The following is a 10689-nucleotide window of genomic DNA, read 5'->3' as shown; positions in this document are numbered from 1 at the left end:
CATTCTGATTCTTAAACAGTATATAGTTTGCATCAAAGGATACATCAATGATAATTGGGTTAGCACAAGTGAAGCCAGATAGATTGGATGGATCTGCTGAAGGTTCCTTTGCAGCAACCCACATGGTTTTGGGGTACTGCTCAGGTTTCCAGTAAGAGCCATCAACATTCATTTTCCTTACGAACCCAACACCCTCTTTCCTCGGGTTTCGGTTCAGAATCTGCTTTTTGAGGACATCACATAATGTCTGATGCCCTTTAAGACTTTTGTACATCCCTGTTTCCAGCAATGTCTTCAACCTAGCATTCTCATCAGCAATAGCGGTGGTATCCTCAGCAGAGGGGTTAGTTACCACATCAATAGTTGAAGATATTGCAACAGCAGTAGCAGTAGAACATTCAGCAATATAAGTAGCATTATCACGCTCAATGCATTTAAGACATGGTGGTTCAAATCCTTCCTGAGCGGATCTGATATGTTTGGCGCGAAGTGACTCGTTTTCCTTTTGAAGATCTTCATGAGCCGCTCTCAATTTCTCAAGATCTTGCTTCCTTTGAAGATAATCATAGGAAAGCTTTTCATGAGTTGTTGAAGGAGTTTCATGACGACTTTCAAGTTCCTGATACTTAACGTGAAGATTTTTTATGTCTTCAATTAAGGATTCAGATCGAGTCATTTCAACACCTAACAGATCATCGCTTCTATCTAACAGTTTTTGAATATGTTCCATAGCTTTCTGTTGTTCAGTTGCAATTTTAGCAAGTGTTTTGTAGCTGGGTTTTGAACCACAATCAGAGTCATCGTCACTAGATGTTTGATAGTGAGTAGTGCGTGTGTTTACCTTGGCATCGCGTGCCATGAAGCAGTAGGTAGAAGCGGAGTAGTCCTTGTCATTTGCATTGGTGTCGGTGATGAGGTCATTGTCTTTAGTGTTGAAGATGGACTTGGCAACGTATGCTGTAGCCAGACTTGCGACGCCTGAATCGAACTCCTCCTCAGACTCCACCCCCGCCTCCTCAGAAGCGGACTCCTCCTCTGAATCCATTTCCTTGCCAACAAACGCACGTGCCTTGCCAGATGAGCTCTTCTTGTGTGATGAAGACTTTGAGGAAGACTTGGAAGAAGACTTTGAGTATTTCTTCTTCTTCTTGTCGTCAGAGTCATATTCCTTGCTCTTCTTCTTCTTTTTGTTCTCATTGTCCCACTGTGGACACTCAAAGATGAAGTGGCCAGGTTTCTTGCACTTGTGACATGTTTTCTTCTTGTAGTCGTGAGCAGAAGCTTCATCATTCCTTGAGCTTGATCGGGAAGACTTTCTGAAGCCTTTCTTCTTGGTGAATTTTTGGAACTTCTTCACAAGCATAGCAAGTTCCCTTCCAATGTCTTCAGGATCTTCAGAACTGCTGTTAGATTCTTCTTCAGATGAGGAGACAGTTTTTGCCTTCAAGGCACGAGTTCGCCCATAGTTTGGACCGTAGATATCTCTTTTCTCAAAAAGCTGAAACTCATGTGTGTTGAGCCTCTCAAGTATGTCAGACGGATCGAGTGTCTTGAAATCAGGACGTTCTTGAATCATCAGGGCTAGGGTGTCAAACGAACTATCAAGTGATCTCAGCAGTGTCTTGACGACTTCATGTTTGGTGATCTCAGTAGCGCCAAGGGCTCGAAGCTCATTTGTGATGTTAGTGAGTCGGTCAAATGTGAGCTGGACATTCTCATTGTCATTTCGCTTGAAGCGGTTGAAGAGGTTGCGAAGGACACTGATTCTCTGATCTCTCTAGGTTGAGACACCTTCATTGACCTTGGAGAGCCAGTCCCAGACCAGCTTAGATGTTTTCAAAGCACTCACACGGCCATACTGTCCTTTGGTCAGATGACCACAGATGATATTCTTGGCAGTAGAGTCCAGTCGAATGAATTTCTTGACATCAGCAGCAGTGACACCTTCTCCAGCCTTGGGAACGCCGTTCTCGACGACATACCATAGGCTGACGTCAATGGCTTCAAGATGCATGCGCATCTTATTCTTCCAGTAGGGATATTCAGTTCCATCGAAGACGGGGCACGCAGCGGAGACTTTAATTATCCCTGTAGTCGACATAGCTAAAACTCCAGGTGGTTAAACTGAATCACACAGAACAAGGGAGCACCTAGCTCTGATACCAATTGAAAGTGTGTTATATCGACTAGAGGGGGGGGGGGTGAATAGGCAATTTTTATGAAAGTCTTCAAAACGTGGGAGTTATGAAGACAAATGATAGAAATAAACCTAGTACCCTGCAGCGGAAGGTAGACTACACTAGGCAAGCCATAGTCAAGTATTCAATAGAGTGAAGGCACAATGATTAATAGCAGCAATGTAGTAAGGATCAGGTAGGAAGATATTGTGAAGCCACACAGAACACGCAGTCACTCAGTGAAGACAAAAGATAGTGCAAACATACAATGACTTCACAGGGAGTAACAGTAAGTAAAGGGAAGGGAAGATGAAACCAGTGACTCGTTGAAGACAATGATTTGTTAGACCAGTTCCAGTTGCTGTGACAACTGTACGTCTGGTTGGGGCGGCTAGGTATTTAAACCTTAGGACACACAGTCCCGGACACCCAGTCCTGAACACGCAGCTCAGGACACCCAGTCCTCACCGTATTCCCCTTGAGATAAGGTCACACAGACCTCGCCCAATCACTCTGGTAAGTCTTCAAGGTAGACTCCCAAACCTTCACAGACTTCGTTCACCGGCAATCCACAATGTCTCTTGGATGCTCAGAACGCGACGCCTAACCGGCTGGAGGATGCACAGTCCTCAAGTGTAATAAGTCTTCAAATCACACAGACAAGAAGACTTAAGTGATGCCCAATTCTCTTTGGCTCTGGGTGGTTAGGGCTTTATCCTCGTAAGGAATTCTCTCTCAAAGGCTTCGAGGTGGGTTGCTCTCAAACGACAAAAGCCGTACACTGAATCTGAGCAGCCAACCGTTTATGGTTGTAGGGGGTGGGCTATTTATAGCCACTTGGCAACCCGACCTGATTTGTCCGAAATGACCCTGTGTCACTAAGGAACTGACACGTATTCCAACGGTCAGATTTCAAACTCACACGACAACTTTACTTGGGCTACAAGCAAAGCTGACTTGTCCGACTCTGGACAAGATTCACTCTCATAGTCTTCACTCGAAGACATAGGTTTTAGGTTAGGCATCACTTCAGTCATTCTGACTGGTTCTCTTGGACCCCACTTAACAGTACGGTGGTTTCTATGACTCAACACAAAAGAAAAAAAACTACGAAAGATCTAAGTCTTCGAGCTCCATAGGCTTCATGTGGTGTCTTCTCTTGTCATAGTCTTCAATGTGAATATCTTCATATACCACCTTTGACTTCAATGTCTTCATACATTTTTAGGGGTCATCTCTGGTAGGAAAACCGAATCAATGAGGGACTTCTACCTGTGTTATCCTGCAATTCTCACAAACACATTAGTCCCTCAACTAGGTTTGTCGTCAATACTCCAAAACCAACTAGGGGTGGCACTAGATGCACTTACAACCTCCGATAGGTTGCATGATGGCCACGTGTTCTTCAGATGTGAATCGCCAGGGGCACCTGTGTAATAACGATGTGCCGTCCCTGTCCCTATAAATACACGCCTCACCACAGTCATTATCCTTCTTCCACTCTCGCACGAACCCTAGCACCACCGCTAGCCCTCGACGATGCCGGCGACGAAGTGCTTAGCTGCCGCGACCTCTCCGACGTCGTCTTCACGCCGGCCGCGGACATCGTCTTCTCCGCCATCGCCGTAGGTGTCCTCCATCGCCAAGTTAGGGCATGGACGATCGAACTGCTCAGCCTCCTCTTCCACTCCGTCTAGCAGTTTCTTGTGTGGTAAATAAAACTCCCTTTTTACGGCCTCTTTGATCCTATAGATTCGTCACTTTCTACCACAAGCAGTTTCTGTTCACACAAGTTGGATCCACTTCATACTGCATCTCATATTATGCCTAGTATGTTCACTTATGCTTCACAAAGTAGTTAGATTCCTCACTTGTACTGATCTGTGGATTCGTACAAATCTGGAACCAACGCCTTATCTATGAGTGAATGTCTTCGCACGATGAGGTCAATGTCTTCTAAACTAATTTATCTTCAAAATCTTCTGAGAATGCATATGACCTCTTCCCCTTCCCTCGCACCTTAATGCTATCACAGGTACATGTCCGTGGGAGAATCCCTTGGTTCTCATAGTCTGCATTCATTTGCAGAATTCTTACAACATCACATAAATTCTCCCAAAGCCAGTTCCTGTTTGTCCAGCAAGCGAAAGCCCTTGAAGCCTTTGAACGTATTGAAGCCATTCAGTTTAAAGTTCATGGCTGCAGAGAAATCAGCAAGGAAGGGTAGCAGAAAGCGTCGAGGTGAGACATCAAGAGATCTGCCCGATGACCTCTCAGAACTGTACAAGACAGATCCAGAAGAGGATTACAATCAGCGCAAGACACGAATCCAATGGATTCGACGATATTGGGCAGAACAGTGGTTCAAGTACAGATTTGTGACAAAGGAATATGCTGAAAAGAATGCCATCAAGCGACCATGGGGAGACATCCTATACAAAAATCTTCAACCCAGGTCCAGAGATGAAGCCATTGAACAAGTCTTCTATCCCTGCATGGTCCGTGGACCACAGCCTGCGGATGCTGACCCATCGTCACTGCTCTGGTGTCGTGACGACAATATGTTCAAGCGCAACTTCCAGTTTGCCCAGAATTCGGCGAAGCAGAACAAGAAGTCATTGGGACTAGACTTCAACCCTGGTCCCTCTGCTCCCCATGCAGATGGCACCCGCGATGCTGAACCCAATGTCGTCGGTCCGTTCTACAACCTGGATGGCCTCATCACTCACATCACTGTTCAAGGTGCCAAAGTGGATCATTCTGATGATGATGCTGACACTGATGAAGCCCCAGCTCCTACTCCAAAGCCGCAGAAGTCAAAGCTGCCTAAAGCTTCAAAGCCTGCCTCAGCACCAAAAATCTCACGGGCAAAGCCACTGGCTACTGCACCTCATGAAGACAGTGTGCAGTCTGAAGATCTGTCACGCATCTCCAAGCCCCCGAGAGTTAAGATGCCTCTGCCACATACCAGCCAAGAACTGACTGCTGCTGCTATTCTGCGCAATGATACCATTGATCTATCCAGTGATGAAGATCTTGCAGATGACGCTCTTGAGCAACTGATCAAGAGCAAAGAAGAAGCATAAATCTTCAACAATTTACCTCTCTTTGACGTGACAATCATCCACGACTTCATTGATGAGTGGTTTGACAGGCCCAACCTTAGCTTTGAAGATCTGCAACTTCCCATTGGCCTCAGTGTCGCTTTCCATGGTGCCATTGCTTCAGAGTTAGCTATAGCCCAGCGCATCGTTGAACTGAAGCAGAAGATTGACTTTGAGAAAGCTCAGTTCAAGAAGCATATGGCCAAGCTTAGTGTGCAAGAGGTCAAGAACTTCAAGATCATGCTGCACGAGCTCAAAGAAGCCTTTCTCAAGAAGCGTGAAGAAGCTCAAGGTTCTCGTGAGCGCATGAAGAGCTTGGCTGACAAGTGTGTGCAAGCCTACAATGAGGCTGAGAAGCGCAAGGCTCTTGGGCGTCCTGACAATGACCCCAGGATGGCTGCAAAGCAGCAGAAGAACAAGCCCGCTATGGCCGAACCCGACGCACCAAGGCAGGAAGCACATCCCATTGTCTTCCCAACCAGCATGACTGGCTCGAAGCCAAAGGCCAGGTCTACCACTTCAGACCTGAAGAAGACGAGGACATCTGAGGCTGAAGCCAGAAAGAGGAAACATCCTGAAGCCTCTGCTGCTGCTCCCTCCAAAAAGAAGCGCAAGACCAAGAAGGAACGGGCTGCTCCCACAGAGCCCTTAATTGTTGAACCTATCTCCATGGTTCGTCCTGCCACTGAACATCAAGAGCGCCAACTGACTATCCATGAGCCTGCTTTCACAGAGGCTCATGAAGCTGAAGACATTCCAGTAGCTGATCCCACCGCTGCTGAAGACATTGGTCATCATGACCATGTTGAAGATGATGTAGTTCTTCCTCAGATCGAGCACCAACGGGTATCATCTCCTGTGCTTACGCACATCGAACTCATCAGCATTGGTCGTCCTCTGACGCCAATTGCCCAGGATGCAACATGGGATGATCACCCACAACAACAACAAGTCACACCACCCCGGCAAGAAGAAGAAGATGACTTTGAGGCCTAGCCAACTCCATCTCCAAAGGCGTCTCCTGCGTTACGCAGGCTTCGCAAAGGACCAAGGTCTCAAGTCTTCGAGTCTGAAGCTAAAACTGTTGAAGACATTCCGGCTGCATCAGCCGATGACACCCAAGAAGAAGAACGTGTTCCTACTCCCCCAACTACTGAAGAAGATGTTCTCGAGGAGAACGTGTTTGTGCCCGACCCTCCAACTCATCAAGTGGAGGTAGAAAATCTTGAGGCTGCCACCACCAACTCCAATGAAGCCACTGACATTGTCATGGCTGAAGCAAATGTGGAGCCTGCACCAACCCAAGAACTAGAAGTCAGCGAAGCCAATGATACTACTGCTTCTGTTCCTGTGCCTGCTGCTGGTCCTCAGTTTGACTATCATATTGAGCATAGGCCTCAGGTATAGAAGCCAATGCCAAGGTTGCCCAGGTTTCCAGGTCCTGCAACAGCACCTTGATCCTTCAATGTCAATGGCTTCAAAGCAGACAACACCATCTTCAATAGCTCCAAGAACCCCTACTTAAGGGAACAAATATCTTCTGATCGGTTCTGGAGCTATCCGCAGCGAAGCTATTACTCCTGCATTCTGTACAATCAAGGTCGCATCTTCCCACATATGCGTCTTGACACCGAAGCAATAGCTGGTCTGCCCTGTCTGGAAGAAGCTCTGGATTGCTTCAAAGAGGTTGGATTGTTGCCCTTCATCACCGACCAAGAGCACTGGAATGAAGAGTTGCTGCTCCAATTTTATGCCACACTTCACATACGTGGTTACAACAGAGATCCGGAGACTTGGGTCCTGGAGTGGATGACAGGAAATGTTCATCATGAAGCCAAAACCTTTGATATCATTGAGCTCACTGGTCTACCCACTCCTGGAGATCTCTATGAACCTGGATGTCAACTTCACAGTGAAGCTATGGAAAGCATCTTTCAGAGGCCTGGACCGAACATGAGTCAGATGCTCAGTATGATGAAGCCTTTGCCACAAGATGCTGCATATCCTAAGGAGTTCTTTGTTGAAGACCTTGAGTATCTGCCAAGGACTATCTATCACATTATAAGGCGAACTCTCTGGTCCATCAAAGGACATTCTCCACATGCAAAACTGGAAGGTGCAATGAAGACTTTGGTCTTCTATATTCTTCATGGCAAATACTTCAATACACAAGACTTCTTCATCCGCCAACTTGCTGCATCAGGATCTGATCTTTTTGGCTTGAAGTTCTACGCTCCATGGATAATGCGTCTGATTAAACTCCACTCAGCTATCTCATATCAGCCATCTGCTCGCAATCATCGGATCTTTCTGCCTGATGTGGATATGTCCGTTGAAGCCATTTATCCTGAGCCTGCCAAGGAACCTCTCAGTCTTCAGAATGCGGAGCATCAAAGTTTCACTCAGAACATTGAAGGAGTTGAAGCAGTCACTCATGTTTATCCTCTGGCAGGTACTACACGTGCACCTCATCGTGCTCTTACTGAAGCCACTGAAAGCACTATTGCCCAACGACCCAAGAAGCGATCTCGTGTTCTCAATGACCGAGAACTTCTGGTTGCTCTTCATCAGAAACAAGATAGGCATCATGACTGGCTGAAGCACCAAATGCAAAGCCTCTTGGTGGATGTTAACCGCATTCGCAATCTTGCCACCAAGAATGCCTTTGTAGCCCATGAAACTTGTCGGCGTACATGGAAAGGGCTAACTCTTATGTGTCCTGAGGATGATCTTCAAGAGGATGGCTTCTCTGAACGTTTCATGTTTGACTCCACACCTCCCAGAAGGGCTGTGCTGCGACGAACCCCATCTCTTGAAGACTTTGAGTTTTCTTCCTCTGCGGCAGCTGTGAATGCCAGAGTGATCGAGGATGAAGATGATGCCACTTCACCGCCCCCTACTTCTGCACGCCTCAACGCTGCCCCAAGTTCTTCTGCACCGCCGAACACCACTGACGACCCTGCTGCCTCACCTACTCTTCGTGGGAACGAGTAGATGCTCTATGTCTCCAAACCTTTTTGGTCCTCACTGACAAAAGGGGGAGAAGCTTATGAGTTTGATAGTCTTCAAGTGGGTCCATATCGGCGGTTACTTTATGTTTTGCCTAGTGTTTACAACTCTCGTTTTGATACATTTGGTTCTTTGAGTTGTAACACTTAAACTTGATGGTCGTCTCCTACTTATTTGCTATTTTGTGATGCGATGATAAATTCCGCATGTGCGACGATAAATTCCGCATTTAGATCATTTTACAGACGTCCATTTTCCATTATGCATGTTCATTATCTTCACATACCTTTCATGCGTGATGAATTGTCATCATAAGTTGAAGAGGATCTCCACAAGTACACCCTGCCATGTGCATTTGCATTCCAAAAGCAAATTACTTATATGCACATCTTCAAGGGGAGCCCTTGCAACTTATGAAGACAATTCCTTATCCTTTACAATTTCACATATTATATTCCCCGTTGAAAACTTCAACTAGTTTGTCATCAATCACCAAAAAGGGGGATATTGTAAGTGCATCTAGTGCCACCCCTAGTTGGTTTTGGAGTATTGACGACAAACCTAGTTGAGGGACTAATGTGTTTGTGAGAATTGCAGGATAACACATGTAGAAGTCCCTCATTGATTCGGTTTTCCTACCAGAGATGACCCCTAAAAATGTATGAAGACACTGAAGTCAAAGGTGGTATGTGAAGACATTCACATTGAAGACTATGACAAGAGAAGACATTGCATGAAGACTATGGAGCGCGAAGACTTAGATCTTTCGTAGTTCTTTTTCTTTTTTGTTGAGTCATAGGAACCACCGTACTGTTAAGTGGGGTCCAAGAAAACCAGTCAGAATGACTGAAGTGATGCTTAACCAAAATCCTATGTCTTCGAGTGAAGACTATGAGAGCGAATCTTGTTCAGAGTTGGACAAGTCAGCTTTGCTTGTAGCCCAAGTAAAGTTGCCGTGTGTGTTTGAAATCTGACCGTTGGAACACGTGTCAGTTCCTTAGTGACCCAAGGTCATTTCGGACAAATCAGGTCGGGTTGCCTAGTGGCTATAAATAGCCCACCCCCTACAACCATAAATGGTTGGCTGCTCAGAGTTAAAATACGGCTTTTGTCGTTTGAGAGCAACCCACCTCGAAGCCTTTGAGAGAGAATTCCTTGAGAGGATAAAGCCCTAACCACCCAGAGCCAAAGAGTGTTAGGCATCACTTAAGTCTTCTTGTCTGTGTGATCTGAAGACTTATTACACTTGAGGACTGTGAATCCTCCAGCCGGTTAGGCGTCGCGTTCTGAGCATCCATGAGTCATTGTGGATCGCCGGTGAACGAAGTCTGTGAAGGTTTGGAAGTTTACCTTGAAGACTTACCAGAGTGATTGGGCAAGGTCTGTGTGACCTTAGCTCAAGGGGAATACGGAGAGGACTAAGTGTTCTGAGCTGTGTGCTCAGGACTAAGTGTCCGGGACTGAGTGTCCTCAGGTTTAAATACCTATCCGCCCTAACCAGACGTACAACTGTCACAACAGTTGGAACTGGTCTACCAAACCTTTGTCTTCGTCACGCACACTGGTTCTATCCTTCTCATCTCTTTATTTACGGTTGGCTCTTGTAAAGTCAGTGCCTATTTGCTTTATCTATTTGTCTTCACTGTGTACCTGATCCTTACTGCCTAGCTACTATTAGTCAGTGTGGTTTCACTTCATTGAATGCTTGACTATTGTCTGTCTAGTGTAGTCTATCTTCCGCTGCATGATGATAGGTTTATTTCTATCGTTTGTCTTCGAAACTCACATGTTTTGAAGACTTTCATAAAAATCGCCTATTCACCCCCCCTCTAGTCGATATAACACACTTTCAGTTAACAATGGCTGATCCACGCGCTTCTGGCTCGACTTGTGGATAGGCAACCAACCCCTCTGGTCGGAGTTCCGCAATCTGTATTCCATCACGGTGGAGCCCAACCAACTGGTTGCCTCGGCTCTTGGTCCTCCCCGCCTCCTATTTTCTTTAGAAGGGAGCTCTTGGGGCCGGAGATGGAAAGTTGGGAACGCATGCAGGCTCTGACCGCCGACATGCGGCTATCGAACACAGCGGATCTGTTGTCTTGGCGGCTTACGAGTTCGGGCAAGTTCTCTGTTAACTCCCTTTATAGAGAACTAGCTAGCGGCCCTGCCCTTCAGGCAGCCTCGGGGCTCTGGAAGGCACGCATTCCGCTTAAAATCAAGGTTTTCCTTTGGCAATTGTGCCAAGTCCGCCTCCCTACATCCATTAATGTAGCTAAGCGCAACGGTCCGGCCACCGGGCCTTGTGCTCTCTGTGGTACCACGGAAGACGCGGACCATGTGTTCCTCCGGTGCCCTCTGGCGCGCTTCGCCTGGAGCGCGGTTCACGAGGCCGCGGGCGT

The sequence above is a fragment of the Triticum dicoccoides genome, chromosome 4A (assembly GCF_002162155.2).
Source record: "Triticum dicoccoides isolate Atlit2015 ecotype Zavitan chromosome 4A, WEW_v2.0, whole genome shotgun sequence".
NCBI classification, from domain to species: Eukaryota; Viridiplantae; Streptophyta; class Magnoliopsida; order Poales; family Poaceae; genus Triticum; species Triticum dicoccoides.
Note: the sequence above shows the minus strand (reverse complement) of the source record.